Below are 15,517 nucleotides of genomic sequence, written 5' to 3'. Positions count from 1 at the left end.
AAAAATCATACAAATTTCCTTCTCTTTTCTGCACCAAAACAGCAAGCTTTTCACTGTTTGTTCTTTTTTTAACTATGAAATTCGATTGATATGATAACCCTGAAATAGATTAACCAAGCAATTGTTAAAACTTTCCTATGGCAACCAGTCAGGCGAAATTTTTCTGCATCTTTTCTCTTGGAAACAAAAGAAAGAAATCACTTATTCTAGTGGTCTTCAATCGCAAATACTTGATTCCAACTTCATCTCTAGTAGAGCTCTTTAATACACAAGCACATTGTCAGGATGTAAAATAACAGTCATGTTGTTTCCCTCAAGGACGTGAGCATACTAAAGAATATAGTCATAATTATGTGTATGCCCTTGCATGTGAAAAAAGGATGGCATCAGTTACGATATCATTATGGAAAAATGTGAAAACCACCCTGAGTTTTTTCCTATTTACACTCAAATAGCACTCAGGATCTGTCTTAGTTTGTTCAGGCTGCTATAATAGAATACCATAGACCGGGTGGCTTATAAACAACAGAAATTTATTTATCGCAGTTCTGGAGGCTGGGAAGTCCAAGATCAGGGTGTGGGCAGATCCTGTGTCTGGTGAGGGATCACTTTCTGGCTTATAGATGACTGTCTTCTAGCTGTGTCCTCACATTGTATAAGGGGGAAGAGAGCTCTCTGGGGTCTATTTTGTAAGGGCGCCAATCCCATTCATGAGGGCTCTGCCCTTATGACCTAATGACCTCCCCAAATCCCCACCTCCTAATACGATCACATTGGGAGTTCAGATTTCAACATATGAATTTCAGGGTGACACAAACTCTTAGTCCATAACAGAATTCTTCAGGGCAGAGGGTTCACAGATTATATGATTTGTTTACAAAGTGACTCATGTCTAGGTCTTTTCAAGTTTTCTTTGTCCTCATGTGTTAGAGATAGATGTAACATTTAATTCCACTTAGGCCATTTTAATTATCCCCTTGGATTTCATATATTGAAGTTAGATTGACTTAATGATCAAATCAGTTTACACATATTCATATCCAGGATGTGGGCATACATATTAAGGGTAACTCGATTTTATTCATTAAAAACCACATCAAAATCACAGTCAAGAAGTAAGAATACAGCGAAAGACACATGGTCCCCACTACATTAATGAATATTTGAGTCTTAGCGTATCTTTCTTGAAACTACCAGCCTGAATGTAATAGTTGACTCAAATGATACTTCCTGTGAATAAAAAGAGATTTTTGCAAAAGAACATTATGATAAGTTCATTTCGAACAAAAGGAGAAGCAGGCAGGCAGTTTTGTATGAGATTATTCATACTGAGGACAACCACCTGGGTCCTTAGTTGTAAGTACCATAAATGTACAAATTCAGATAGTCAGTTAGCCTGTGATGCCAAGTTAAACAAGATATCAACTCCTCAGTGTAATATTCCTACCCTGCTATTTGAGCAGTAGGCGTGGGCTGGACCACTTCCATGTGACAATTCAGAAACTACAGCAGTAAATTAATTTTTAAACTGAGTCGTACTAAGTGATGGAGTAGTGATGGAAACCCAGAACATATTGATTCTGTTTCCACATCTAATCATTCGCTGCAACAACTGGTCCATTCCTGCAAACTCCTCACCTATGAGGACCGCAAGCCAAGGAAGAATGGGTCTGCTGGTAATTTCCATTGCACCGCTTACACACATACTTGACTGCACACAGCAGAGCCTCATTTGAAAGCTGTGCTCTGGGAAGTATAAATAGATGTAACCAAACCAAAAAAGAAACTGTATTTGTTGGGTTAAGTAAAATTAAAAGTGATTCTTTACCAAAGAAGTCCTTTAATATTTCTTGAAAATGAAAATGAATATTATGTCTCTCTAAATAGAACATGCAGCAAGACTCACACTTACTTGATAAAAGAGCTTTGTCTATGAGAAAAACTTACATTTCAGAACACATTGGAATGGAATTTGAAAGCACTGAACTAAGTGTAGCCATAAATTAAGAATGATGGCCCGCTGTTTCTTCCTGCCTCTGAAACTGACTTACCAAGTTGTCAAAAGAAAGATTCTGATTTCTCTTCATGTTAACTCCAGATCTTAAGTTTTTCCCCCTTTTTTCAAAAGAAAAAAGAAAAAGATGAGTAAAACAATCTAGAAATAATCATTAAGATGGGCAATATAATCATTTTTTTGTTTTTTTAAGAGAGTTCTTTTCTTTAGGAAAGTATCATTCAAATCAATGTCTTTTCCAATTTTAGTTTGCTGGTAGCATACATGCAAATCCTCTAACTGGCTTGTTCTTCATTTTCCCTCATAATTTGGAGTGGATTGAGAATAGTCACTTCATTCAGGGAGGACGGAACACACGTGACAATTAACAGCATTAACCTCTACAGCATTGGTCTGCATTTCTGTTCAAAAATTGATGGTAAGTTGACTCAATAAGTTAAAGTTAATGCTGTCTCAACTCCCTCTTTCATTTTTCAATTCAACTGACAAAATTTCTTTGAATTACAACCAGTGGAGAGCTAAAAACAGACGGGACATTTATTAATGCCTTTGACAACTGTTAGTTCCAATTTGCATCATTCTTTGAAACTTGGTACATTGTGCTGTTATTCCCCAAAAGATTAATCTGTAATATGTGGGTGGAACTTCAGCACGGTGACTCCACCTGCTTAAGCTCCCAGGAATTGTTACATTTTAACAGGCAAGGAGTTAAATCTATTTTATTTAAAATCAGTTCTGATAAATATAGAGCTCTAGCTCCTTAAATACCTATAAAATTAAACTGTTGAATATCCTATGAGTTATAATACAGGTGATAATTAGTCAAACGGCATACCTCGAGGAAATACATCCCAAGTTTTTGGAAATTGCCTCTATTTGTATTGGCCATTCCCAGCATACTACACCTAAGGATTAACAAGGCCACTTAGATTTGAAAGAAACCCAAGAGCCTCCTATTGATGAACTGAATGTGCTGGTATACACTTCATACTTCATCACACAAAGGTATACAAATTAAACACAAAAAATAGGACCAGTAAACTTCACTTGAATGAAAAATGAAAGATACAGAACTGATTAAAAAGTTGCTGGCAGATTTCATTAATCCAATCAGTTTTAAATAAAGAAATAACCAGAGAAATTAGTAATCACACTATTTTTTACCTCTCTGACAATCCTTCATAGATGAAATAATTTAGAAGGCCTTCAAATTGAGACTTTTCTCATTCATTGATTGCCAATTTTCAATGGACTGTGCCATGCATGTAAATGATATAGACAGTCAATCTCAAGAATGATAGCTCCAAGTAGAATTGTGGGCTTAATTCGAGAACGATTTTAAATTCCTTACATAGGGTCCTGTGTCAGAGATATTTACTCCCCACCAAACATCCATGTGCTCTCACACACTTCCTCTCCTTGAAAGGTTAGGCAGTGTGTGTGACAAGTTATAGATTATGAAAAAACTGACATGGGTCATGCATACTAAAACATTCAAGAGAAGCTGCCTAAGTAACCTTGATGCCTTATGTTGAGATGTCATAGCATCTCTCTGCCTGGGTTTTTGTGTGGCCACATGTGGCAAAGGCTTGAATCAACCTGCAATATCAATGTAATATGAGCAAAAAATAAACTATTATTGTGTTAAACCACTGAGATTTAGGGGTTAGTCATCTTGGCATAATCTAGCTAAATAGACCATGGCCAGTGTTCCTTTGCTGTAAATTTTCTAAGCACAAAATGATATAAAGCAGGAGGACCCCATTAACTTTTATTTTTTCTTCAATTTCACTTAATTTATTGAGAATTTAGTACCTGTCAGGCTATATGCTAGATACTACTGATTAAACATTCAACAAACGGTGTCTAATGCCCAGAAGCTCATAGGTTACGTTAGAAGGCAAAGACTTAAACAACCAAAAGTTTTAAGGTCAGTAGAAATATGCATTGGATGCTATTGAAGGAAAGGTACCTAACTCAGACTAGAAAAGTCAGGAATGACATCTAGGTGTGTATAGCACTTTCTGAGCCTTGAAGGAAGAGAAGGTGCTGGCCAGGTTAAGAATATGTGAAATAGAATAAGTATGGTTCATATTGGGAAACTAAGGTGAGATATGCACAAGGGTTGGAGCACAGAGAGCTTCGAGCATCATTCTCAGAAGATAGATTTTTTTTTCTTTTTTGCTGAGGAAGATAGGCCCTGAGCTAACATCTATGCCCATCTTCCTCTATTTTATATGTGGGACACCTGCCACAGCATGGCTTGATAAGTGGTACATAGGTCTACACCTGGGATTCCAACTGGCAAACCCTTGGCCCCGAAATGGAGTGCATGAACTTAACCACTGCGCCACCAGGCTGGCCCCTGAGAAGATAGATTTTTATTCTGAATGCAATGCATTATTTTAAGCCAAAAGAATGAAATAGAAGTTCTAGGGGAAAAAAGCTCTAATTACTCTTTGGATAAGGAATTTTGCAGTGTTTCTCAGAGTATGGGTCAAAATTACCCAGAGGAACATCTTGAAATACAAACAAGCTGCACCCAAAATGAACTGAACCACCAACTAACTGGGAGATGAAGCCTAGAAATCCACACTTTTGAAAAGCACCCTGTGTTATTTACACATAGTAAAGGATGAAAACTACTAGGGCAAAAGAGATTGAGACTAGAAACCTGGAGTCCCACTCCGAGTTAGGAAAAATGAGGACCTGAACTACAGGAGGACCAGAGAGAAGGGAGGAAGGCATTGTGTTCCGGGGAGATGAGGCGGGAATGTTTGGAGTGACGAAGAGGGAGTGTGGCCCCAGTTTTCTGGTTCTGGGGACCAGATTGCTGGTGGTGCTATGTTGGAGAACAACGTTGTGAAGAAGGAAGTTGAGAATTGTTTGACACTTTGAGTTTGAGCAAAGGCCATTTAAAGCCATTTATTTACACAAGACAGTCTTATTTTTGGAAATCATGTCCTACATTATAACAAAAAATCTAAAATATTCTCATTTCACATCAAGTGCAATTCACCTAATTATATAATATTTGGTTTGTGGCTGTTGGGATAGTTGGCATCATGCCATATACTGTTCTGAAATTGAAGTTTTCTTTTTTGTATTTTCGTGACTTTTTATTCTAGTATCAAACTGTCCTAAAGCTTAGGAAAAGCTCTAAGTTCCTAGCCCTATGCCTGATGGATAAAGGTGTATGTGACACATTCAAGCGGAGATGTTCATGGTGAGTTGAATATTTGGTGCAGAACAGGGAGAGGTGGGCAGTCTGGACACCCCAAGGTGACAGTCATCAGCAAGGAGGTGGCGATACTGGTCAAGAAAGGTTGAGCCCTCCTAAAATGAAGGTACTCTCATTTTTGTTGATAGCAAGTCTCTTTGCACAATAAAAAAGTACCCTAAATTTGTATAGCAATAGACCTTTCTCTCTGATTGGTCAATATTCTTTCATATAAATTTATCTAAATTATTCTCAAGTTTGAAAGGAATATTTTTATATAAGGAGTAACCCATCAAGAGATTTAAAGCTCAATATCTCATTACTCTAATTTTTCAAATTCTATAGAAAAATGGTTAACCACAACACAAATGCAGCTTTCCTAAAATTGCCATTACAGACTTCTGCCTCAAATGCCTAAAAGGTACATTTTAATTGTGTATATGCCTAATAAATTTCAGTAGTCGTTTCTAATGAATATATTATTCAAGCTTTACACGTAGGAAGTAATACAATTAAGGAAGCTTAAGCAAGTGGCTTGCAAAGATTAACCAACAATTTTTCATAACCCCAATCAAATTTTGAATAAATGAGATAATTCTTAAAATTATTTTTCTTAATAGCTAGGCTTAACTTGGTAATTCTGGGAGTATCAGTTAATAAGGATATTCTGTCCTCTAATTTATAAATTTTAGCCTCAGAGGTAGATTCTAGGAGCTCAGATAACCACTATCAAGATATGAAGAACTTTTCAATGACATTTCTAGCTTAATTTGTAACAACCAATGGAATTGCCTTAGTACTAGTCCCTGAAAGCAAAAGAGGATAGGTGGGAAATGCACCAAATGACACTTTACAACTCCTGCCTGCCTGAGTCATGTACCACTTTATTTTTCAGTCGTACTGTTCATTGAAAGATCTCTAAGTGTTTTATGAACCTTCATTAACATTCACAGTACCAAGTACTTGCTGAAGCAGCTATTCTGTTATTGCCGGAACACGGAAGAGGAAACTGAGATGCTCACGGTCTAATTCCACTGACAGAGGAAGTAAATCATTCATGAGAGCGGAATGGTAACTAGTTCAGCTCATCACTTCCCTGTACCAGCTGAGATATTAAGATGTGACACAAAGACACCGGTGTTAGGGCCAAGAAACAGATCCCTAGTCTCTGCACTCCTATTATCTGGCCTAGTTTCTTTGGTTCAAAACTCTTGGAACCTTGACATAGACCTGTACCTACCTAGGTAGAAAGAGGAACAAATATACTGGTTTTCTATTCACTTTTATGTATATATGGGAACATATTTATCATTAGGTGGGTTCTGAAATTAGATGGTTAAGTCAGTTAGTTGTTCAGAGAAATTACATTTACTAGGGAGAAAGAGAAAGATACAAAGAATCTGTAAAGAATTTTATATGTCTAATTATACACAAAAATAAAGGCCCAATCCTTTATTACTGTTTTTAAAAGCACTGAAATACATGTGGAAAATGTAGTGGAGAAAAAAACTGTGGGATACAACACTACCTAGATATAGCATTAAAGAGGAAATAAAAGAGACATGAGACTACGCATGTCTGCATTGAATGACATAAGAGTATCTCTGTGTAGAGAGAATAAGCCAGCAAAAGAAAAGGTTCATGTGAAAACAAAATGATTTTTTTTCCAATAGAAAAAAAAATAACTCAGATTGAAAGTGACTTTTGACAATTTGGTTTTCCTTTTTCTCAGAAAAAAAAGATGGGATGGTTATGTTAGCTTTTACTCAATTTGCATCTAGCCTACTTTGATTTCTGCCGGGTTAATTGGTTTAGTCAATCCAATGATAAGTAATGGTTAATTTTAGTAACAAATGGCATATTTGATTTAGGAGAACAAAGCCAAATAGCTAAAAAGAGCTCTTGAAATTCACTGACCAGGGAAAATCTATGTTGGTTTTTCCATGGAAGAGAAATGACTGGTGTTTATTTCAACCCAAAGAGAGAGGGAGTACGGTTTCTGTAGATTGCCAGGATAATTTTTCCAGAATTTAAATGAAAATCTAAACCGGAAAAGAATGTTGAAAGAGTGTTTTGTTTTTGTAACATGCCAGGATGTTAAAAATGCTGGGACATTCAGGTCATTACATGATACAAAAGTTCACCTATAGAGATCTTTCTTTTTCTGGGTGATAGTTAAAAATTTAGAAGTGTGTGCCTGAGGCATGTTTTAAACTCCTAGAAGTTCATTGGGCACAAAAAGTAAATTGCTTTTTCATTCAGAAAGACCATTGTTGACTTGGAAAGGAAAATGTGACTGTAAACCCTTCCTATCTCCAAAGAAACATACGCAGCAGGCTGTGCATTTGAGTGTTGTGATTATAAATGTAAGAGGGTATGATTTGAGAAGCCATTTCTCTTCTTGAGTTTTGATGATTTGACATAAATAGTCTGATGGTCTTGCATTTCCACATTCAAAAACATTTCTTCCACCTTTTGATAAAATCAGAATATTTGGAACATGTAGATGGGTAAGTCAAACACCATTTCAGTTCTCTGGCCTCTGTCTTATACTTTCCATGTTCATTCAGTTACATTGTGTTATGTATGTTTATTGCTGTAGAAAGAATGCACGTGGCCATGACTATAAAAGGAGTAACTTATCTAGAATACTCCCCTTCAGGAAGTGCATCTAACACAGCAGATTCTTTGTTCCTTACCCTAAAACTCTATTAACGCTCAGAGTGACCTCTAGAGTTTCATGATCCCTGCGCTGCTAACATACCCTTGAGGTTATCCTTGGTTTATCTTTTTGTCCCAAATTCCATGCCCTGACCCCCAAATAAGAAGCTAAGCCTTTTCTATCTTCTGTTTCTGCCTCTCTCAGGTACTTCCTGCTTCCCAAACAGTCACAGTATCTTCTCATAAAACTTTGCCACTCATGTTTCCCTTTAAGTGTATGCTACTTCATTTGCCTTTTCCTCTTCTCACATTGTCCAAGTTCCACATATTTTTAAAGTCCAAGTTCAAGTAGAACCATCTCTGTGAAATCTTCCCTGAGCATCTCCAGCAAGAATGAATTCACATCAATAGCATAGAACAAGTGATTTTAGGGGCGGGAAATGGGGAGGATGGCAGAGATGTGACATTTGTCTTTTTACACTATTTAGCCCATGTCCAAAATCTAAACTGTGGTAGCACAGCTGCTACTCTCAGAGACCAAAGTGATAGATCAAGTTCTCCCTGATTTTTTGGCTTCTTAGTTTTGGCTTGCTCAAGTTTAAAGGAAGAATGTGACCACTCCGGAAGGTTTTAATGATCTCAGTTGTTGTTCCTATTGATTTGTTTTGACTCTGAATCCAGTGAAATTCTATTTATTTAATGGTACTTAACGGGTCTTGCCACTGCTTCTTGCCACTGACCCAAGTTAGGCTATCTTTTATCCATTGGCTCTCACTTTTCATGTCACAGTTTTTACAGTTCTGACTTTTACAGCTCGACAGTTTTTCTTCCAAGTACGATGTTTGGAAATTCAGAAGCATTTGTGTTCAGAAATCTCTTATCTTTAATGATTCTCATGAATTTGGATGGAATTCCAGAACGTCTTTACAAATGCATCCCTTTGGAAATACACCCTCATGCATGCTATTTTTGGACGGTTCTGTGAAAAGAGTGGAGAAGTAGGTACCAGCTACAGTAACACCCATGTTTTCATGCTTTGTTCAACACTTTCCCACAAATAGTATTTTGTCATAATTTCTCCTATTCTCATTTGACCAGCAGAAATAGAAAGATATATGAAAATTTTTGACGGTAGAAAACATTAAATGAGATGGAAATCACATTCAAGGATTGATTTTACAACTTGTCCTTCCTTTGTGTATGAGACTCCTACTATATGTGGTGGGAAGGGATTTGGTGCTTACAAACTTAAGTGGAACTAGATTTTAAAAATAGTCTGAAGTACAGCCCTGGAATGGATTATTCAAAAATAGGGACAATCATTTATAAATTGTATGCCTGATTGTCAGCGCTCTAGAGGAAGGTCATTCACAAATCATTGATTCTTGTCTTGAAGTGGTGCATTTTTCAAGGTCAAATTTTGAAACATTTTTTATAATGCCCTCAGAATTCAATTTCATAAAATAATATTATTTATTCAATTTCATAAAATAATATTATTTACCATAGATATCCAAATTATGAAGAGTTTCAAAGCCTTCTAGCCATTTTAATCTTCATTCTACTAAGAAATCACATTTCATGGAATTGAAAATAAGCGTTCCATGAAATCCATTCCATCTGAATTTTTGAAAACTCAACCTCATACTGTAAGAATTAACACCAATCTTATATCAAATATTTGCCCTCCATTTGCTTTGGAATATACATACGCCGTGTACATGGCTTTCTCTTTTCCTAGAAATTCATCTTGTTTAAAGAGTAAAGTGGCACTGAGAAGGCCACATCAACGAAGCACTCTTCAGTTTCTAGTTTTGCACACAAATTCCTATCCTCAGTTGCAAACAGATGGCTTCAGCTCTCAGACCAGGGCAAAGTGGTCCTGCAAAAGCCTCAGTCTAACCAGAACAGGAAATGACAGTGGCGGTGTATCAGTCCGAGTTTAGTAAAGAAAAATACTCCCAGTAGTTCTAAAACATGAGTTTAACACAGGGAATTGGCTACGTAGGTTTTGGAAGAGCAAGAGCAAAAGGAAGTAAAATGGGGTTGGAGGGAACAATAGAAGCAGAAAAGAAGAAGAGTGACACTCTGGGATGTGAAGTTACTAAAACCACTGGACTGGAGCCCATTTGCCTGCACTTGCTGCTGTGCTGTTGGAGGCATTTGTCACAGTCACTCCTGGATTGCTGAAGAGATGTCATGTCCATCAAAGCTGCAACCTACCAAAGGTGCAAACTCTACCCAGATTCCTATAGTCAAGAGTCACCCGATTCCCAATGTAACTGGCACAGTATTGAATCGTGAAACAGGAAGTTTCACCCCCATCCTCTACCTTCTCCCACTAGTGCCTCTTATTGGCAGAACCTAACAGGAATTGAGTTGACATAGAAGGCTGGTAAATGCAGTCAGTACACTCCTGTTCCGCAAAAATACATAGCAAAAGTGCAGAAGGGAGAATGTGACCTGAGAGTCTCCAAGCACATGTCCAGCACAGGAGGCTACGTGCTATGATACAATGAGTTTGTATCTAGTATGAGAAGTAGCTGCTGCTCATCCACCCCTGCTCTTTCAACTGGTCCTTTCTGTTTCCTGCAACATATAGAGATGAGTTAAGGGACAATCCCTCCCATTAAACTGGCCTGATCTAGTTGGCCCACAGGGAAGAGAAAGACATTTTGGAACTTACCACTTTCATCATACTACCCACTTATATAAAGGAAAGGTAAAGCAGAGGTTAATATTAGGGAGGAAGCATGTGCTACTGGCCAACTTTTTGAAATCTGAAATGCCTCATTGGGGAACTAGTCATCTCAGTGGAAGACAATCCAATTCCATTCTCCTAATCTAGTTGAAGTTCTTGGAGTATCAGAACATCACCCTAGACATCAGAAATGCAGAAACGATAGGCGACCACAACATCCATTAAGGAAATGTTTATTTATCCTTGAAAATATTCAGCTCCAATTGGAATCATCACAAACCTCAAATGGAGAAACTTGCTTAAGACTCAACGTAATACGTTGAGTCAGTGTATCAACTGGCTGTCCTACCCGACACTCTCTTCTCAGGAAATTTCTCCAGACCTCAGCCTCTGTTGGGTGGACATTCTGCCTCGCTCCAGCCACTTGCATTCTGGTCACAGCTATTGAATGAATGGTAGGCAACTGTCTCTGAGTCAGCCAAAATGATAGTTACCCAGTAATTAGTTAGATTCTGTTTCCTGAGAATTATACTAGGAAACAGAGAGATTGTGGATACCTAGAGTAGGCACACTTGAGAAGGGCATGTAATGATGGGGGCCTGAGTCAGTGCGCTGAGAAAGCAAACTGCAGGTAACAGAGGAAGTTGATCTCAGAGGGGAAGGGACAGACGCAAGAGCTCCACAGGAGAGAACATGCAGGAGACAGGAAGCAAGTAGAAGAAGGAAGAAACAGAGCGAGATGTGCCCCCTCCCCAATGTGTTATATCCCAATTCTAGGCCCCCTAAAGCCTGGCTGAACAGAATTTGCATGAGATATTAGTAATTTTAGAATGTATCCCACCTCTTTTTTGAGTTAGCTAAATTGGTTTCCAAGTGAGCTCTAACTAAAGCAGCAAACTTACTGAGCCAAGATGTACATAGAAAACAATGTTTTTTCCCCAAAGGCTAATTCTGAAAGTGTGCAACTGAGTTCATGAAAATTTATTGTAGTTAAATATTAAATAACCACAAAGTAATATTTACAAATTATATGCAAGGTATAAAGTACAAATACAATAAACACTTGAATATGTACCACTTTGGTTGTTTTCTTCCATTTTTTCCCTCCCTTCTGCCACCATTCTACATTTCGTGTTCATCTCCCTCTCACTTATTATTAGAGTAGTACCATGAACATTTGTTCCTTAAACAAGACACTTCTTTATTTTGCATATTTTTAATATCCATGTAAATGGATTATATTCTATATAACCTTGTGAAATTAGCACTTTGGCTATAAAATATACCCTGATATTAATTAATTTTTATCTTGTATGTAGCTATGTTGCATTCATTCCCATTGCTATGTAATATTTCTGTTTCTATGGTGACTATAATGGATCAAAATTTCAAAACTTCACTTATTCTTTCAATTCTTTATGGACTTTGTTTTTTGTTTTAATTTCTTTTAATATTCAAGTGGTACTGCTACAGAATCTTCGTCATCATATCTTAGTACAAATAAGCAGTTGTGAGTGTATCCTTAGGGACAGAGTTTCTGAATAACAGGAAAAAATGCACCTCTTCAACTTTGTTCAATAATTAAAAACTATTTTCCTAAGTGGATGAACAAATTTAAACATTCCAGTTGCTTCATGTTCTCATCCTTAAAATTTTCACACTTAAAAATTTTTTTCCAATGTGATTTGTGTATCAGTTGTCTTCAGAGCTGTAAAACATTCATCAGAATATTGGTCACCATAGATTTATGACCAAATGCTTTGGCCACGAGAACCTTCTGAAAACTCATACTGTCACTAATTGTCATTACTTTGCAACTTGAATATATGTCCTTCTGAGAGTGCTTTGGCATTCTGAAATAGCCAATGCATAGAAAATAAAATTTTCAATAAGTCTCAAAAAGGAACTTTTAAAACTTATAAATTATTGAAACTAATATTATCATTTATTAAACACCTTCCAAGGCTGGATTTTTGTACTATGAAATTTTTACTTATAAAAGATGATAAGAGTTCAACTTGTTTTAAAAGGTTGTTCTCAGCAGTTGTGTCCAATTATTTGTCCAAACAAATAAACTGTCAAATTTATTAGATATAAAAAATGGATCACAAGCTTCAGAGATGCTACCATCAGCTTTCAATTTGCTAAGAAAAGCTGCATTTTTTACTGAGTTAATGCCTTCCAGGATTATTGAAAAATTTATTAAACGCATTAAAAGGACCCATGTTATCTGTGGGTTGACAGATACAATTATGAATTATGTGTTGAAGCATGTTGAAATAAAATATCAACATGGTAAGCTAATTTTGGTTATATTTTTTATACTTAACTTCTTGAGGAATTATAATATCAAAAATATGTGTTCATTAGCATTCATGCTACTAGATGGAAGATGAATTAGTTATGCTTGTTCAAGAAAATTATTTATAAATTTCTAAGTCCATAAACTCAGGGAATATGTTGAAGAATACAGATAGATAGGGGCCCGAACATATGCGGGTACTCTTTCTTGAGTTTGTGCTATTATTTTCAGAATTGTATAGAAGAAAATGAAGACAAATTCTGTGTACTTAGTTTACTGTCTTTTATCCCCCAAGTATTATATTGCAATCACAAATACAATAAAATTGGAAGTAAAGCAAGACATTTTAACGTGAATCCTTCCTAGTTTTAATTTAATTTCTATTAAAAATATTTCTAAATCCAATACAAGACTACAGAGCATTTGCCACACTATGAGATAAAAGGTTTTTCTTTAACCCTTTTAATGTATCAAGAATATAGTGGAAATGAGCCTTTTTGTTGAGAATATACATTAATATAATCTTTATGGAAGGCAGACTTGCAAAATTTATTAAAGTTTTACGTTCATGTAAGTTTGACTTGGTCATCTCACTTCCAAATTGGAGCCATGAAAGGAAGAATGGAAGTGCAAAATACAAAAGTTTCTGAAGACAACTCTTCCAAGAAGTTTTCTGTTAAGGGTTGCATAGAAATTGGCTTCAGCTGGAGACTCCACAGGAACAAGGAAGAAGAGATTATTAAGGGGTGTTTGTCCAGAGAACTGATTCTGTAGAGAAGGAGAAAGTGACTGTGTGGAAGAGACGAGGGGTGGGATGAGACAATTGCAGGAATGTCAATGAGTAGGTGAGAGAGGATGGGATCCAGATACCAGGTGGGCAGGAGGTCTTTGCGGGAAGGAGAGACGCTTTGTCCATTACGTATGTGTAGTGTGTAGAGGCAGTAGGCAGGCAAGTAGCGTACAGATTTTGTAGAAGGAAGATGAGCATGTTCCCAATGGATAATGTTGCAATGACTGAGTTATCAGTTGAGATAATCAGCTGGGAATGAGAAGAAGGGAGATAGTAGAGATAGACGAAAGACTGAGATGTGTAAAAGAATGACCTAGGTAGGTGGGAGAAATATAAATGCAGTGGGTTTTCCAGACATGGCTGAATGGCCACCTGATATTTGCGGTCATATGTTTGAAGTAGGGCCACTCAGCATGGGAGTGAGATTATCTCCAGAATTGTCAGCTGCTCAGGTGCAGGGGTAGAGCAGATGACTGTTAGGTTTAACTAAGGTGACATTTTTTCTGATGAGTATAATAGAGGCAGGGGGGGCAAGAGAGTGAAGATAGCTTGAGAGGAGGTGATTTGGGGCTATTCCATGAAATCTAATCTGGGTAGGGAGGGACGTGAGGATATGAGGTGGTGATGATTAGTGAAGAAAAAGTCAAAGTATCAAGGGACAGGAGATTCCTGTGGGGTGGGAGATCATTGCTGAGGGGATTTCATAAGTGAGCTCAGAGATGAAAACCGCCTTTTATTTATGTCAACAGAACAAGGAATGTATAGCAAACTATGGAATGACAAAACAAACTATAAACACACAGTGGATTGTGGATTTTGTAAAAGTCTCTTTCCAGAGATGCAAAGGATGAAAAGGACTTAGTAGCAGAATGGGTTAAGTTAAGGAAGGTATTTTCCAAAAGAGTGTGGCCCATGTGGTTTACTGGCGGGGAAAAAAATGTCTCTATTTTAGATCTCTATTCAGATAAATATAGCAACAAGGAAGAGCTGTTGTTTCCTACCAGTGTATATCTGCTGTAGTAGCTGAAAACCTTTAGCTTCGTATCTAAGCAGTATTACATATATTTCTGTTTCACTGAGCAACTCTGGAAATAAGAAGGCCAATTACTCAGCATGGCTCATTTTTCATCTTGTCCTCAACTTGTCATAACTTTACAAAATTCAGAAAGCCTGTTGAAATCTCAAGGGCACTTCAGCCTTGGCTCAGATGCATGAGCAAGATGGGAAATGGCTCCTCTGTCCTTTGATCACACAAGTCCAAACCAAATAAGGGCCAGCCTGGAACAGGCTGGATGTGCAAACTTCAAAAGTAAGACCACATGCATATAGAAATGCCATTCAGCATTGCCCTCATTCTTCAAAGGTAGGAAGACTGATGAGTCAGTGATGACTTCTGTTCAACAGCAGTCATGCCCCTCCCATGCCACCATTTTGTTCTCTAATTAGTAAGAAAGGTTTGGAGGTTTAGATCTTGAAGTGAGATTTTAGGAAAAGTGAGATCATAGTAAAGTATCAAATCAAAAAGGCATGGCTTTTAAGGTGGAGCTACTTATTTTAGGGTGAGGATTGTGGAAACTCACTTTTATTGTTCCAAAGTTGTACAAAATCAGATCTAAGTAATGTTGATCCCCATCTCATCTCCCAACCACATATTTAAAATGATGTCTTCAGATTTACATTCCTTGATATCTTACTTCACTACCATCACTCTTTAGCCCTCATCACATTTAAAAACTTTCAGTAGCTCTCATTGCTACAGAAAATAATACAAAATCCTTTTAGCCTGCTATTAAAGGTTAATCCATTGATTTAATATCTATAAAACATTC

This window comes from Equus asinus, chromosome 10, assembly GCF_041296235.1.
Source record: "Equus asinus isolate D_3611 breed Donkey chromosome 10, EquAss-T2T_v2, whole genome shotgun sequence".
NCBI lineage: Eukaryota > Metazoa > Chordata > Mammalia > Perissodactyla > Equidae > Equus > Equus asinus.
Note: the sequence above shows the minus strand (reverse complement) of the source record.